Consider the following 18,088-nt stretch of genomic DNA (forward strand, 5'->3'; position numbering starts at 1 on the left):
TTATTAAAAAGCAAAAATATTGCTTCCTGGCTCTGTGCACAGAAACCTAGAAGCTCTGATAACTTTAGCAGTGAACATATCTAGTACTCCAACTGTCATGTCTAGCCAGAGCTCCTTGGAGGAACAGCCAGTTCCAGGTTTGGGCTAAGAAGTATTGAAGATGAGCCCGGAACATTTCATTTTGTTGGAAAGCAAAGAAGTTACCAAGGACTACTGGGGTCATGTTGAGAGATACAGGAGCCAACATGAAGGAGCTCTCATTGGCCAAAGATGAGGCACTTTGGGACTCACACACACATGAAAATGCAATTAATTGAAACACAAAGATATGTAAAAACCTTTGAGTTCATAAGAATACTGTAAAAGAGAGAATGTCAAACAAACAACTTATTGGACCTTATTGAATGACTTCAGAATTAGGGTCCTAGTCTTACTCTGAAAGTTAGCAATTAAAAAGAAAGAATTATGCACTTATCCTGCCTTTTGAGTATCAACTGTCATACAGGTGACAATTGTAACTCATAAGAGATTATAGAAGAATTTCAGCTAATAGCTGTGGAAAGAAATAGAATTAGAAAATCATCATTTTACAACCCTTCATGAAATAATAGATTGAGGCAATGACTACCAGTGGGTGAAACCACTAGATGAAAGAAAGGTTGAGAGGGACCTTACAGTGCAGAGTTCAGGCTGTCACCACCTCCATCCATTGGTGGATTACTAAAAGAGGCACCGGCAAACACTGTGGGCCCCCTGTGTGATGCAATAGGAAGCACGCAGCACGACCTGTGTGTTACTTTTGCTGAAAAGTGGAACCTGAGTTTAATCATGCTTCTAGAGCTAACTTGTATTTGCAGAAGGTGTGAGAAAGAGAGGAAGAAACAAGTAGCCGTATCCAGAATGTGGGTCAACTGAAACAAGTGCAACAAATTAATGGCTTTAAATTAATATAGGTGGAGGAGGGGGTGACTTCTAGAGTAAAGAAGACGTAAGAGATGTGCGACCACTGGTAATAGATATGTGGACTCTGGATCTTGAGTAAAACCTGTTTGGGTAAAAAGATATTTTTCAAACAATCAGGAAATTTTTATTGTGGACTAAGTGTTATGTGATACCAAGAAGTTATTTTTAATATTTTTATGTATGATAATGACATTGTGGTTATGTTCTAAAAATTCCGCATTTTTTAGAGAGGCATTTGAAGAACAGAGTGTTCCTTTAAGGAACTTTGGCGAAGGATGAAAAGAAAAAGAATAAAATGGGATAATGAAGCAAATATGTCAAAATCTTGATACTGTTGAGCCTGAGGGATGGATTTATTATACGTTTCTTTCTACTTTTGAGTATATTTAAAATATTTCATAATACAAAATATTTAAGTTACTGAAATATGGGCTCCATCATAAGGTAAACTAAGTGGTCTTAGAAGGGGGATTCAGGCCCTCAACATCTTCCTGAGGTGGAAGAACTGGTGAGGACAGTGAGCTGGAATGAAAGGAATTCGGTCTGAAGAAACAGTGACTTCTTCACAGGCAGCAGCACTGTTCTAAGTAAGGATAAGGAGCGAGAGGTGAGGGGTGCCCCATGCATGCGTATTGAGGGCCAGGAAGCTTGAGGCTGGGTTGTTGAATGCATCATTCACATGGATATTCAAAGGCTCCCTCGATGTTTTATGAAAAATTGCAAAAGTCCAACAAAGCTGAAATAATGTTACAGTGAATACTCATTTATCCAATACCTAGATTCTACGTCGATCATTTTGCTGGTTTAATCACATACCTATCTATCCATCCATCCATCCATTTTACATTTTTGGCTCGTTTCAAGTAAATTGCAGGCACTGGTATACTCTCATGCAGGAGTTTTGAGGATTAAATGTGAGAATATTTTTTAAGCTGTTAGATACTATAGAAATACGTGTTGTTTTAAATCTGGCTAAGAAGTTGCCTGATTTCAATTTACAAATGATGACTCAATTCTGGAGTCAGCTCTGGGAGCTGAGCCAGACCCAGACGGAGACAGGGCCACCCCTACATTTCCTTGCTCAGCAGGAGCGGCAGGGCTCCATAGCTGCTGACTCTGCATGTTGCTGTACAGCAGCCGCTCCTCCCATCCTGCACCTTCGTACACTTCTGCCCTGCAGATGCAGACATTTCTCTGCTCTCCGGACAGAACTGCATCCCAAAGACAAGTACAGACAGGTAAAGAAAGGAAAGTGCGACATTTGGAATGGAAGGCTAATGTGGCATGTTCCAGAAGAGAACTAGCGGTGATGCTAGTAACCTGACCACTGAAACGTCTTTCTTCTTCCAAGTGGACTTTATTCCATCCTTTAGTTTGCATTTCTTTCCTGAGCCATAGTAGTTGTTTCTAATCTGAGACTTTGTAAGTCTAGCGTAGTTCTGGTACTTTTATCTCACCATGAGTAGCTAGAAAATTACAACTCAAGGAGACGTTCCAGGAGGAGTAGACTTATATTTTTATTAAATTCTAAATTAAAAAATCTTTTGTTCTCTTGAACCATTTACTTTTATTTTTACCTGTATGGAGAAAATAAAATGTAATGGGGAAAACCTTTTTACATCTGGTATTGACTGATCTCTGAAACAGGCCCAAGTTACAGTTTGAACTCTGTAACTAGTGTGATCTGTGACCCTGGGCAAGTTCCTTACCTGGCAGTGCCTCAGTTCCTGCATCTGTAAATGATGATGGTAAGACTTTCTCTGCCTCTCTCTTGCTTGTGGAAACACACACAAAGAGCTAAAGAAGTATAAGGTGGCGTGCCTGCCTAGACCAGTTTGGCCTGGAGTTACTACTTCAGCGCTTGACCACTTGTGTCCTTTCTATCTATCTGGGGTCCTGTCTCCCTTGCAGGGTCCCCATGGGGGAGGGGAGAGAGAGGATCAGCCTCACAGGTCTCAGCCATGTGGTGACTGGAGCTGCCTAGCTCTGTTGCTGGGCTCCAGGCAGAGTTGTTTCCCAGAGGATCGGAAGAGATGAGATGGCTAGACAAAGGAGAAAACCTTGTTCTTGTAGAATTCCTGCCAAGAGAGCAGGCTGAGAGAAGGCAGGAGTGGTCCTGGAGTCCCTTTGCCTGGTGCTGTTCCCTGAACCCCTTAGGGCTCTGACCCGCACTGCACTCTGTCCTGGAGGTCACCTCCGTTCTCTCAGCTAGCACTCTGCTTGATCACACTCTCTCTCACCTTGCTTATTTTCGTCAGCACCTTACCTAACGGGATGTGTTTGTGTGTTTGTTGACCCTCCCCCTTAGAATGAAAGCTCCATGAGCACAAGAGCTTTATTTTATCCTCCATTTTATTCCCAGCACCTGGAACAGAGCAGTGCCGGGCACAGAGTAGACACTCCGTAAGCACTGTTGAGTGTGAGGTTGGAAGCCCTCCATGGCCTGCTCCCACCACCTGTGCTCTCCGGGTCGGCTGACTTCTCTCCCCCTCTCTGATGGACACCTTGTTTGCCTCTTTCCTGGTTGATGGTTTGCTGAAGTATAGCATTCTAGCTTGAAAAGTATTTTTCTCTGAATTTGAAAAACGTGTTCTGTTGTGTAGCCATGAGTGTTGTTATGGAGACCTCTGATGCTGTTCTGTTTCTTAAACCTTCATGTGACCTCGTTTTTCTCTGAAAGCTTTTAATGTCTTCTCTTTATTCCTGGTGAAATTTCACCATGATGTGCCTTGTATTTTCATCTTTGCCAGGCACTTAGAAGGTCCTTTGAATGTGGAATCCATTATTTTCTAATTTTGAGAAAATGTCTTCTATTGTCTCTTTAATAAACACTTTTCCTCTCTTCTCTCTGGGAATCCTGTTAATTTGTTGTTGGCCCAACTGTATTGATCTTCTCTTTTCTCTTCAGTGTTTGATCTCTCTTTTTTACACAACTCTTCTTAAAAATTTTTATTTGTACTATTTTAAGTTTTCAGTACCCTTTCCTCATTTCTTTTGGTTTCTATCTTTAATGTAGGAAAGTTTTTCTGAAGTGTTCTCTAGTCCTTACTTACTAGTTTATATGTACGAGTGAGTCACTACCAAGCAAATTGGAAGCTGTTGAGCAAGCCCTTCTCTTTTGCTGAAAGTTTCTGTGCAGGGTAGGGGGCGGGGTGGGAGCAGACCTAGGGGTCCAAGTGTTCCACATATTGGCATTCATTGAGTCCCCTGTTTTCAGCCCTGCACCCCCTTACCCTGCCCTTTGTGCTTGGTTCCAGGGCCTCTGAGCCTGGAGTCTTTCCTGGGTTTCAGAGCAGATGGGTCTCTCTGTGGTGTACCCTCTGCAGGCAGTGTGGCTGCAGTCTCTGCTTTTTCTCAGTGGTCACAACTCCTGTACTGATTTTCCCTTTCCAAAAAGTGTTGCCATCTCTTATTCACTTGGATCTTTTTTCCTTGTGACTTTATATCTTTTTTTTTGTTTTTTTGCCAGTGATTCAGGAGGTAGAGGAGAAATCATGCATGTACTCTCCACCTTTTTAATTAGAAGTTGGCATAGGTATTTTTTAATAGTTGTAATCATATTATTATGGGTATACCACTTTAATCTTTTTAATCCACTCACATGCAAATAAAAATTCGGAGTGCTTATTTCAGTCAGCTGTTCAGTTGATCTTATTGTCCACATTGGTACAGCCATCACCTGGGAGCTGTGATCAAAATATAGAGTCAGCTTCTAAACCCAGGCTCTAGTAAGCTATAGGCCCCTTCAAGGTAGTGTCCTTTCATTTACAGCTGAGCTGGCAACTGTGTCCTCATAAGAGAAGCATTTCTTAAAGCAAACAGAAAACAGCAACAATAGTAGTGAAACCTTTATAGTGCTAAATCCCAAACGTTTGATCTTTTTGTAAATTATTTAGAGGGTTAAAATTACTTTCCAAAGTTCTCAAGAGAAATCAACATTAATTTGGCTAAATTTAAGCCATAAATGTATGCTGTGAAAGATTGGGCTGTGCGTGTATCTGAATGTCAGTGTGTGGAGTCTTGGGTGGAAGGGTGGATTTAGGGGAGGGCGTGAAAGGATATGTCGGCACGATGTCACAACTCACTCTTCTGTTGATGCTTTCAAAATGGTTTATCCCAATTGTTTAATTGATACCGTAGAATGACACAGTAAAATTAATTAGCAAGTTGGTTTTAAACATAATTTATAGTATAGCCATATGTTAACATGTAGGTACATCTGCTGTATTAAATATGATTTATAAGAAAGAATCCTGGGGCCGGCCCGGTGGTGCAGCGGTTAAGTTTGCACGTTCCGCTTCTAGGTGGCCCGGGGTTCACCGGTTAGGATCCTGGTGCAGACATGGCACCGCTTGGCAAAAGCCATGCTGTGGTAGACATCCCACATATAAAGTAGAGGAAGATGGGCATGGATGTTAGCTCAGGGCCAGTCTTCTCCAGCAAAAAGAGGAGGATTGGCAGTAGTTAGCTCAGGGCTAATCTTCCTCAAAAAAAAAAAGAATCCCATCCTCGAATTGACAACAGACATTATGGAAGCAGAACCTCAGGTCCCACAGGAGCTGACTATTAAACTTGAGAAAGACTTTGAGGATTAGAGGAAAATAAATTTATGCAACAGCATTTGTGTAGGCTTTAAAATTCACAAAGCTCTAGTAGTTTCCGTTTTGGCTGCCTATCACATGAAGTAAATGTAGTTTTAATAGTACCATTTTTTTCTTTTTTAATTAAGGGCGAAGTTAGTTGGCCTCCAGTGGATTAAATGGAAAACAACTCATTACCCATTCAGGAAATCCATTCTGCCTTCTGAGGTTGCTCTCTTATGTTGAATCCTGTGTGTAAAGACCAAGTACCAGTCCAGAGCATTCCATAGTGCTCCTGAGATCTTACAGTGTGCTAGAGGTATATTGAATAATAACGTACTGACATTTATTTAACACCTTATGAAGAAAGAGCTACTGAATAGCTCATGTTCACTAATAATCTTTTTATGATATGGATTTTAAAGGAGGACAGCTTCTCCAACTGAATGAAGTTTTCAAAAAGCGTAAGCAAGGCAATTGTTCAATAAATGACAGGTTTCTTATTAAATTTAATTTCAGTAGTTACAACTTGAATGTTCTTGTTACTGTATAGTAACTCAAATTGAAATATGTCAAAACAAAGTAAGTAACCACATATTTTTCATTAAAAAATTAAATTTTTTTTGAGATAATCATCAATATCTAAAATTCTGCATCTGGAGTACAAATGATAACAGGCACTAAGAAACTGCTTTGATGGAGTACTTCATGTATTTTTTCAGTCTTCATTCTTTTCTAAGTTTTATGAAATTTTATTAAACAAATTGAAGGAAGATTTGACACTGGTTAAGGTTTAAACCTTAATATGAATTCCTTTTATCAAGTAAAGCTAAATGCACATCACAATAAATGAGATTGTATGGTTTGTGAATCATCTTTGATAAAGTCCAGGAAGAGAGCCAAGCATTTTCCTGTTGAAAGGGAGTTCAGTTGGTCATGGGGTGGTGTAAGGTGAAGGTGGGCAATTGTGGTGGTGGTAACTATTCCAGTTAAATTCATATAGAGGCGGAATTGGAGAATTGCTAGGTTTTTGATTAATTCCTATGGTAGTTGGCCAGTAAATTGTGAAAAAGTAAAGCAGAGAATCATAAAAAAATAATCCATATACCCCTTAAACATTTTATATTTATTAAATACATATAATTAAATACATATAAATGTACACAGTCTTTTCTTTGAATAAAAGTTCTACATCTTTGTTCTTCTGTTAGCCACAACCGTATTCCAGTTGGAGTTTCTTTAGTAAAAGGTGGAAGATTTATGTGATCTGAAGAGAAACCAGAGTATAGGGGTTTCTTTAAAGTCGAAAGACCTGGATAGTCTGGGTAGAAGATTCTCCATGACTTGTAATAATTTCTTGTCCTCTTCCATACCAAATCTGACAGCATTTTTTGTTTTTAGTAATTTGCTTTCATCAGGTCCTCCCAAAGCATTCACTGAACAATTTTTGCACACATTTGTCAGTTACAATAACGAGTACAAATGGAACAGTACAATTGGCTAAGGATGTATTGTTTATAGAGCTCAGCTGGTGCGAGATGTGCACCTGTATGTGCGCGCATGTGTATGTGATGCATGGGTGCATGCATCTGTCCATTTGTGTATGTGTGCACGCATGCTTGTGCTTGTGTGTGTGTGTGAGCAGGCTGTAGTCCTCAGTGGGTGTGAATGCTTCTCTGAGGAGATGGAGAGTAATAGTGAATCTGGCAGAACTGTGTAAGTGGAATTCAGGTAAGAGTGCCCTGCTGTTTAGATATGAGCATTTACGAAGCCTTGGTGCTCTTTTTGAAGGTCCCCTTTCTCTGTTGCTCTCGACTCCATGCGCAGCCATCTCTTTCCTAGAGCCACCTTCCCAGGCTTCCCAGGCATTCGGATTCTTCCTCAGTGGGGCTGCTTCCACATGGCAGAGCCTGACTTTACAAATGGAGAGCCCCTCACATCTTTGTATTTTCTGACGCAGTCATAGTATCGGCTATTAATACCTGTTCGTTGAACACAGTCTCACTGGCCTTCTGCTGTTTGGCTTTCTCCAGGCTTCCTGAGGCTATGTTGCAGCTATTTGGGTCCTGGGTCCCCTGGAGGTGGGTCAGACAGTGCAAAACAGAGCAATTGGTGAAGCTCTCTATAGAGCATTCTCTTTCAGCTTAGGGCACATGAGAATCCGAGGGGGTAGGGAGGCTCTTAAAAGTAGAGATGGCCAGAACAGTTAAATGAGAGCCTCAAGGGGCCACCAGCTTTGGATCCCTGGAAGTCCTCCATCTTCTGGGTGGGGGCATTCTCATTTGCCCAGAGCAGGAGCAGGGAGGGTCGCCAGTCTGATTTGGTAGCCGTGTCAGCTGGTCAGCTCTGCCACTTGCTTTTGCCCTGTGCTGTAGAAGCTTGGCTCAGAGAAGAAGAGCACAAACCTTTCTGGGGTCATAGACCCTGGACAGTCTGATGAAAGCTATGGGCAAAAATACAAATAGACCCACAGCCTTTTTATCCAGTTCCAGGGAGTTCAAGGGCTCTAGGGGAAAGTGAAAGCAACTCCTTGAAGCACTCCACCCTTCCCCAATCCATCCTTTCTCTCTCTCCCTTTCTAACCTGTCTCTAGCCCACCCTGCTTCTCTCCTCCTCCTGCTCCCTTCTAATCTTTTGCTTGAACCTTTCATCTGGACGCTGCTGCCTTGACCCTGCTTACTACTTTAGCACTTAGGGCTGAAGTGTTTTTTTGGCTCTAGACCTACATTTTCCTTAGCGTGTGCCAAAAAACTTCCTGTTCAACAAGCTGTTTGGTGGTAAAGAGGAGACTTCAGCAGAGGTGATAAGTCTAGCAGAGGCCCGGCAGTTCTCAGGGTGCCAGCTCCGAACCAGCAGCAGCACTGGGAACTTGTTAGAAGTGCAGAATCTTGGGCCTGCCCCAGACATGCTGAATCCAAAACACTGGGTGTGAGGCTCACCCTCCCGGTGATGTTGATACAAGCTAAAGTTTGAGAACCACTCATAGAGTGAATGAGGGCTCTACTCCCCCACTTTTAATTAATGTTTCCCAGGCTTTGTGAAGTTCTTTCCAAACTCAGCCTCTAGCCTCTTTCCAAGCAGACTGTAGCCCCTAAGGGCCTTCTAGAGAGAAACTGTGGACCCTAGGTAAGCAGGGGCAGTGCCTTTTCCAAAATGAGCTTCAGTCCCTGGCCCTGAGAATGGCACCAGGACAGCGAAAGGCCACTGCTCTCCCCTCCCTCACTGCTACTTCTTGGAGGAGAGAGGGGAGTCCAGGGCCTGATTTCCGTGGGAGGTTGGGGCAGAAGGGTGAGAAGGGAGTGTTGTTATTCCTGCATCTTCTCTTCCAGTCTCTAACTTACAGACTTTTACACTTCAGAGCCATTTCAGAGTTAATGGAATGTGAGAAAGTCATAAGAGTCATTTCTTTAAGAACAGTCTGAAAGCGAATCTGTGGGACCAGTTTCCTTGAATATCACCAAGGTCAAAGTTGGGAGGTATTCTAACTCCACCCCCTTCCACCAGACATACAGGTGAGTTTTTTTGTCTGTTGTCTTTCTGTCTCTTTCCTAGACTTGCTTGTTTATTTTACTAGTCCTCATCCCTTTCTCTCTCTCCCTACCACCTATTTGTTAGACCAGTGGCTTTTCAAACTGTGGAAGTTCTGATTCTGACTTTAGTCTACAGTCTAGGTGGGACCTAGGAATCTGCATTTCTGACTTGCACACCAGGATGTTGGGTCCCATGGTCCTCAGACCACTTTGCTGGCCCCTGTAATGGAACATATACTAGGTTAATATTGGTTTATTTTAAAATTGGAGTTCTATCATAGATTACTTATGTAATAGAAGATATTTTAAAAATTCATTTTTAAATCCACAGAGATTTTTCTTTTACTTAGAAATTGAAATGCTAGAGGTAAGCAGTTACATTGTTCTGGACCAGTTTTGAGCACCTGCTGTGTGTCAGTCACTATTTTAACTTTGGAGGTTTAGGGAGAGAGAAAGGGACAAATTGAAAAGAACCGTGAGGCTCTATTTCAGAAATGTTTACTAAAGAAATATAAATTTGTTCTGCAATATTTGGTATGTATAAAAAACATGAGGGATGAAGCTGTGTTCATTTAAAGGGTAATCCACTCTGGTGAGTCAAATTCCTAATCTGTAAAAACCTCAAGTCATATGAAGGGTTTTGTGCATTTAAACAACTTAACACTGTCTGGATTGCTCTCTTTAGCTTACTTTCCTCGCGTATGTTAAATTCATTGCCTTATGTGACTCAGGCAGATACTCTTCCTGAGGTTTCCTAATGCCCTGAGATATGGAAAGCAGGCCTAGGTGGAGAGAGAAAAACTCTGAAAAAGACTTTGAAGATTGTTTTCTCATCTGCTTTTTCTTTTTATATGCAATCAGGGTCCTCTGTAGTTCATCTTATCGCTGTCTTTAGCCAGAAATACTTTGGCCCATAAAAATGGGAAAAAATCTCAAGCTAAGAGTGACACAAGTGAAAAGGTTAAGTATTCAATTCTTTGAAGTGAAACCATTTTTGTGTTGTTAGTGTAATGAAACCCCCCTCTATTCCCTTCCCCTTTCTCTCCTCCCCTCTCCCCAAGTACCAGGCTAGCCTCTTTATTGTCATATTTAAATCCTCCTTCTCTAACGCTCTCTCACTAGTTAACTGCATGTTGAGAAATGCAATCTTTATAAAGTGTCTTATGAATTTATTGTTCTCTGCACACTTACTGCCGTGTCCCATTGCTATGCACTTGAACATTAACTGTCATTCTCAGCCTTTTTGAGGTTATGAACCTCTTGAGTATCTGATGGCAGCCATAGGCCGTTTTCTTGAGAAAATGTGTGTCCTCGCATGCATACGCACACACAGACAATTTTTCAATCATCTCAAGAGATCCGCGGACCCTGGTTACGAAAGCCTCATCAGAATCATTTTCATTCCTTTCTTGCAACAGATTACCAAGGTTATCTTTCCAAAATAGTTTTAGTTATGTCACTCCCCTGCTTAAAAGCTTTACTGTCTTTGTAGAATAAGTTTTAGTCTATTTAACATGGTCTTTAAGGATCTCCATAAGCTAATTCTGCTCCATTTTTTTTAGCTTCCTTACATTCATGAACTTTTTATTGCCTGATGTGCTGTTCTCTAGACATACTGTGTTTGCATAACTTTTTGCCTGCTCCTGCTGTTCCTGCGCTTAGAATGGTTACCTCTTTATCCTCCTCTTCTTCGTCTGTTGAAAGCATCTTTATTTTTTCAATGCTCTGATTAAACGATTGTCATTCATGAGACCATCTGTTACTCCCTTATTAGTCCCTGCTCATCTCTGCTTCCTGTGCTCCTGCAGAGCTGTCTACCTGTACTGTAGCATCTATTAGGTTGAGCCATATGAAATTGCTGATATTCAGCTGCTTTTAAAATTTCTTCTTTAATTTACATAGAGTGGTATTCACGCTTCTTCTCTGTTTTTTTTTTTGGTGAAGAAGATTGGCCCTGAGCCAACGTGTGTTGGCAGTCTTCCTCTTTTTCGCTTGAGGAAGATTGTTCCTGAGCTAACATCTGTGCCACTCTTCCTCTATTTTGTATGTGGGATGCCTCCCATAGCATGGTTTGATGAGCGATGTGTAGGTCCACGCCTGCGATCCGAACCCGTGAACCCTGGGCCACTGAAGTGGAGCACGCGGACTTAACCACTACGCTACTGGGCTGGCCCCAGAATTCACTCTTTTTGATGTACCATTCTGAGAGTTTTAACAAATGCCCTGAGTTATGTAATAACCACCACAATCGATATAGAACAGTTCCATCACCCCCTGGAATATTCCTTCATGCTACCTCTTTGTGGGGTTCTGTTTTTTAATGCAATTTTGTATGGTTTAACCTAATATTTAATCGAAGACTAAATAGTTATGTGCTTATCTTTCTCCTCATGAGATTGTAAACTATTCAAGAATCCAAACCATGCCTCATTTTTCTGTTTCCTTGTAGTTCCTAACATAGAGCCTGGTGCATGTTACGTTCCCAGGACCTGAGTCTTAGTTGAGTCAACACATGAATGCATAGTTAACACAAATAATTATGAGGTTTGCTTTAATTATGAGATTGAACTTTCCTCATCTTCATTTTCCTGCCGTCTTCAGCTGAATCTGCTAATGGATTCCACCATGCCCTGCCCAGTTCTTGAGCCAGTCATGATAGAAATAGCAGCCTTAGCTCCTTCAGCCCCTGGATTTTGGAATTAAGTTATGAGAGTGAGCAGCTCTGGTATGCTACATGTCAGCTCTGAGCCCAAGGGATTTGGACAATCTTTCAGTGGCAGTTGGTCACTGCTGGCTTGGCGGCATGCAAGTAGGTTTCATGAGAGATACCATTGCAGGTAAACATACTGAAGAGGGAGAAGGTAGCATTATCTTCACCACATTCTTTATTTGCCTCCATTCTCCTCAAGATCATCATGGCACAACTTACTTGCCTGCCGAGCTCTGAAAGCAACAGAGCTATCTGGAGCTGAAAGTGCCCTTTGATTTCAAATGTCTCTCTTATGCACATGCGTGCTCTCCTTTCCCTGTCTTTCAGGCCTCCCAGCTGATTTAGTTCCACCTCTGATAATCTCTTGTTCTCTTTCAGTTTATTTCATTACATATAATTGGTGATATATGTATCTAAGTTGAGGCCTTCCTCTACTTACAGGGTGTTATTTTCAGGAGAGGAGGTGATAACTCTCATATCTTTAGAGCTATTGGGACGAGGCTTGATGTTAGTTATTATGTGTGTCTGTAATTATAAAAACTGACTTCGAGGTCCATTTTTTGTCACTAGTAGTATTAGCACAATTGTTAGAGCTATACCGCAATATACGTATTCTCAACTTTAATGAAATATTATGGAATCGCCTCCATGCAGATATGCATAATCTCCTTTGCTTGATTTAATTAAAACACTTTCCTTCATATAAACAGTGTCTAAAATATAAAAGTAAACATGATATCAGAAAATATTTTTGAAGTGGAAAGGTTAGGGGAGTGGTGGAAGTGTTCAAAAACAGGCTGTGTTTAGGACTTCCTAGCGATAGGCCAAACACTTTGGCAGAGATTCAGGTATTGTAGCAATGAACTTGGGTGGAGAGAACATAGTAAAGTCACTCTTTCCACTTTAGTATTTAAAAATATACACAGGCTTTGATGTTAGAGAAAGTGAGAGTAAGTAGAAAATAAGTATTGTATTTATGTCTTCTCAGGTTTCTGTGACATTATAACATTTCTTAGTGTAAAAGGCTCTATCTCCACTGCCTGCTATTGTTTTGCGAGGAAAGTGGGTGTTAGATATCAATTTAGATTTGGAGAGGTTAGGAAAAGTTCAGATTGTTTTTCCAGATAAGGCGTTTTCTCCAGTGGTTTTTTAGTAGTACAAATAAACAAATATCACGTTGCCTTTTAGAGTGTTTTCTGGTTTCAGAAACTCCCAGCTGTTTGTGGGGCATGAATATGGATCATTCTAGAAACTCTGTTTGACTGAGATAAATGATGACCTAAACAATACTTAAAATGAAGAGCTAAGTTAATTTCCCACCTCTGCTTGCTGACTTAGCTCATGGATGGGTTCCATGTGAGGCCCGGCCTTCGCCAGGTATTGACGGTCATGGCTGGCCCTGGAAGAGTAAGCCGCCCCACTTCTTGGGGACCTGGATTCTCATCTTCAGACTCCAGTTCTCACCAATGCACAGAGACATTGTGTTTGCTGGCAGCGGGTGCTTGGCTTCCCTCAGAACATTGTGTAAGCGTAGTGTGCAAGCAGGAGTTGCCAGAGTACGGTATCCTCAGAGCGGCAGCCGATCTTTGCATGGCAGGAAACTAATCTGGCACCCAAAGCTGCCGAGGACGTAGGCACCAGGAAGGATGAGTTTGCTGTTGACTCCTAAGCAGTTTTTCCATAAATCGGTTTGAAGAGCATCAGAATTTTTTCTCTCTGGATTATCATATTGAAATATCATTTTAAAAATTATCCAATCTTTTCTTTTAAAAGGTTAACACCTATATAACGTAGTCACTTGGTTTTTTTTGTGAATTAATGAATCACTCTCCTGCTACCAGATAGCTGAAACCAGGTCTTTGGAATTTAAAAGGGGATCAGGACGGCAGGGGAAGGGAGATTCTGGAGCAGAAGGACAGCGGCCTAGAGAGTGCGTTTGGCACAGACAGGTCCTGAGGTGCCTCCAAAGTGGGAGGGAGGAAGACATGGAGAACAAAGGATACTAAGGACCAGCTTTGCTTTTTTCACTTTACCTTTGGCCAACTCCAGTCATAAGGAAACTTCTAGACATTTGTTTTGAAGAATGTGGAATTAAATGAATGTCCAAGTTGACAGTCTTCTGTGGCAGAAGTCTTCTTACTCTGAGATAACATTTTAATAGAAAAATTCCAAGAAGTCTCCTTTTCTGCATCCTCAGGCAGAAGCAAGTCCTCCAGTGCCTGTATCCCAGGGGAAGATGCTCCATGTTGAGTCCTCTATGGCCATCAGCAGTACTACCACAACCCTGTTCCTCCACCCTCAAGGTGGGCCTTCAGACTTATGGAACAGAATCCTTCGATGATTAAAATGATGAGGTTTACTCTTTTTCCTTTTAAAAATTGATTTAGCAAAGTAAATATTCTGTACCAACCCTAACTGGCATCCTGCAATTCCATTCTGGCACTAACCACCCAGAATTCGCACAGACTTCACAAGTTATAGGGCTTGGTCCCCAGCAAGACTTCCTTTACTTCAAATGCCAGCTATACTTTGGAGGTCCCCAGGCCACCTGCACTTCCGACCAACTGGCTATAAATTTGGGGATCCCTATGATCCTCTCAGGTTTGATAACTTGCTAGAACAATGCACAGAACTCAGCAAAGTATTATACTTTCAGTTACAGTTTTATTAGAAAAGATGCAAATCAAGAGGACCAGCCAAATGAAGAGATGCATAGGGTGAGGTCTGGAAAAGACCACAGAGCTGCTGCACCCTCTCCTTGTGGAGTCAGGGAGCCTCACCAGCATGGCATATTTCTTGTGTTCACCAACTAGGAAGCTCCTCTGAGCTTGGCATCCAAAGTTTTTATCGGGGCTTCATTACAGAGGTATGGTTGATTATTAAATCATTGGCCACATGACTGAACACGGTCTCCAGCCCGCCTCCCCTCCCTGGAGATAGGGCAGCTGAAAGTCCCAACTTTCTAATCACAGATTAGTGATTAGTCTTCCTGGTGGCCAGCCCCCATCCTGAAGCTATCTAGGGGCCCACCATGAGTTACCTCATTAGCATAACAAAGACATTCCCATCACTCAGGAAATTCCAAGGGTTTTAGAAGCTCCATGCCAGAAACCTGGGACAAAGACCAGACAAATTCTTTATTACACTACAGTCATGTATTCATATAATTTAATAAGTTAAATGGTACTGTAGGATTTAGATATCTTCAATCTTTAACTTTTTCTTTGGAATTTACTTCCATATTTCTAAAGAATGTGCTTATTCTCATATTTCTTGATTTGGCTACCTTAGATATTATGCGTTGAGTTTCCTTTTGGAAGATGAGGAGGTAGCCTTCTCAGTGTGGAGAGCTGTGCTCTCCCTCCCTTCTACTTCCCTTCTTCCCCAAATTCTGAGTTTCTATGTTGTGACTCTATAAATATTATTCATGGCCGAGCCAAGTGGTATATTATAACCACTTTTCCTTTCTTGTGTAAATTTTTATTTTCCTTGGACTTAAAAATTCTCATGTTTTTATTTGCTTAATTTTCTATGTGTCTATTATTATGTCCTCTTAAACTGTTTAAGAAAATTACCAAGTCCTTCTTCATGTTATTTCCACATGGTCACAAACCTTACATCTATTGTTTTTCACTGGGGGACCTTCCTGGAGCCGCATCCTCTGACTCCAGTCTGGATGTGTTGTTCTCTAGGCCTTTACACAGCTGTTTTCCTTTGATGTCCGTTCACTGTCATTCCGGGAGTTTCCTTCACCTCTCCTGTTTCTTGGCCCCAATGAGGCCTCCTCCATTAGTTTTCTGAGAAAGGGTAGATATCAGTTTATGATGCTTTCAGCTACAGGTAATAGTGAACTGAAAGTAACTTAAACAGAAAGGACGTTTATTGTATCAGATTGGTCAGCAGTTAGAATGGTACAGGGTAGGCTTATTGATGTTTTCAAGCTCAGGTGTTTTTCAAACTTTCAACTCTTTGAGCCTCAGTGTGAGGATTTGGCCTTATGGTCTAGCTGCGAGTTGGCTGCCGTGTTTCAGGTGTCGTATGCTGACAATTAACTGGAGGCAAAAAATGAACGATTTTCTCTGGTGATCCTCTTTTTAAAGGCCAGAAGATCCTTTTCTCAAAACCTCCTAACCAACTTCACTTCACATCTCGGGCCATAGAAAAGGGAAGGCAATTACCATAGCTGTTTTCTCGTAAGGATTCACCCTCCTGGGGCTGATGCCCTACCTCCTTCAAAACGGATGACCACTTAATATATGGATAAAATTGGGATTTGTTAGCAAGGAAGAAGGAGGATGACTGTTGGATTGGCCATCAACAGTGGCTGCTGTGGTGTCAAGGGAGATAAATTGAATGTCTGAGAACATCTTTATGTTACCTGCCCACTTCATAGTTTCATTGGGTGTAGTGTTCTAGGTTGGAAATTAGTTTCTCCTAATTTTTCAGGTATCACTTAAAAAGTTTTCTACTTTCCATTGTTGTCACTAAATCCAGTGGCATTCTGATCTCCAGTCCTTTATATGTTCTTCCCTTCTTTTGTGAAAACTTTTAGGAAATTCTCTTTATCCCTGATGTTCTGATATGCTATGAAGTAGGTCTTTTTTTGATTCATTGTGATGGGCACTTGAAACTTTCAAGTAGAAACTTGAAACTAGAAATTATCTTCCAAATTTTGGGAAATTGTTTAGTGGTATTTTCATCTTCTCTTGTTGATCCCCTTACACTGATCTTTTAATTTCTTTCTCTTGTTAATCTCCTATTTCCTACCTCTTTATCCTTTTTTCCTGCTTTATGAGATGATTTCTCAAGTTTATCTTACAAATTCCTATTGATTTTTCCCCTTCTGCTCCCATATTTTTCGTTTTTAAGAGCACTTTTGTTTTCAGTTCTTTTTTTAAAGCACAGTAGATGACAAGAGGAATGGAAGATAGAGTGGGTGAAATTCTGGGAAACTTTGTTATACAAGCAAGGGAATTAGAGATTGTGCATATTAGATGAATTTCAGCATCTCTGAATAGGTAGGCAGGTTGCTTAGTGAAAGCAAAGGAGGTTAAAGGAACCTGGGGGGAACTTGGGAGGGATGGAGATTGTTACAAAGGCCGCAAACAGACATGTGATCTGTAAGTTAAAACGACAAAACAGGTGGCATTGAGGGCTTAATTGAAGAGGTTTATTTCTCAAATTAATGTTCTTAGGTTTTTCAGACCTTTGCATTTGTTGTTACTTTTACATAACATTAACTCTTCATTCCTGATTATGAAAGTAATACGTTTGTTGTAGAAATTTTGGAGAATATAAGAAATCACAAAGAAAAACATAAAAATTTTCTGTGTATAATTCCACCACTGAGAGATAACTTATTAACATTTTTGTGTTTTCTGTGCTGTATCTAATAGTATATTAATATATATGTATACCTTTTTAAAAACAAAGTTAGAATCATGCTGTAGGTTGTTTTTATACTCTAGTTTTTCCAGTTAACAATACATGACATATTTTGAGTATTCTTATTAGCAAATATTTTTTCAAGATCATTTTTTTCTTTTGAATTTTTAAGAAATTAATAGACTTTATCTTTTAGAGCAGTTTTAGGTTCATAGAAAAATTAAGCTTAAAGTACAGAGAGTTCCCATATGCCCTCGGCCCCCAAAGATGTTCCATGTTCACCCCCAGCTCCCCACTCTCAACATCCACACCAGAGTGGTACATTTGTTATAATTAATGAAGTGACATTGACACCTCGTTATCACCCAGAGCCCATACATTTACATTAGGATTCACTCTTTATGTTGTACATTCTGTGGGTTTGGGCAAATGCGTGATGATATGTATCCACCATTGTAGTATCATGAAGAATAGTTCACCACTCTAAAAATGTCCTGTGGTCCACCTGTTAATCCTTCTCCCCATTCCCTTAAACCCGTGGCAACACTCATCTTTTTACTATCTCTGTGGTTTTGCCTTTCCAGAATGTCCTATAGTTGGAATTAACCAGTATGTAGCCTTTTCATATTGGGTTTTTCACTAGTAATATGCATTTAAGGTTCCTCCATGCCTTTCTGTGGCTTTGTAGCACATTTCTTCTTATTGCTGAATAATATTACATTGTATGGATGTTCGACAGTTTATTTATCCATTCACCTACTGAAGGACAGCTTGGTTGCTTCCGTGTTTTGGCAGTTATGAGTAAAGCTGCTCTAAACATCTGTGTGCAGGTTTTTGTGTGGACATAAGTTTTCAGCTTATTTGCATAAATATGAAGGAGTGTGATTGCTGCATCAAATGGTGAGAGTATGTTTAGTTTT

General features: G+C 40.8%; 1 protein-coding gene across 13 annotated transcripts in view; it reads left to right on the forward strand.

Annotated features, from left to right (window-relative positions):
• TJP1 (tight junction protein 1) overlaps positions 1-18,088 on the forward strand; it is a 236,068-nt gene that overhangs the window by 40,728 nt on the left and 177,252 nt on the right. Inside the window, exons 1-2 of one of the 13 annotated variants that reach the window (XM_070231047.1) lie at positions 5,693-5,862; positions 8,902-9,055. The exons of the other annotated variants lie outside the window; for them this stretch is intronic. The gene's annotated coding sequence lies outside the window, so the exon portion shown is untranslated. Of the gene's footprint in view, positions 1-5,692; positions 5,863-8,901; positions 9,056-18,088 lie in introns of those variants that run through there. 13 annotated transcript variants of the gene reach the window in all.

This window comes from Equus caballus, chromosome 1, assembly GCF_041296265.1.
Source record: "Equus caballus isolate H_3958 breed thoroughbred chromosome 1, TB-T2T, whole genome shotgun sequence".
In the NCBI taxonomy this organism is placed as follows: domain Eukaryota; kingdom Metazoa; phylum Chordata; class Mammalia; order Perissodactyla; family Equidae; genus Equus; species Equus caballus.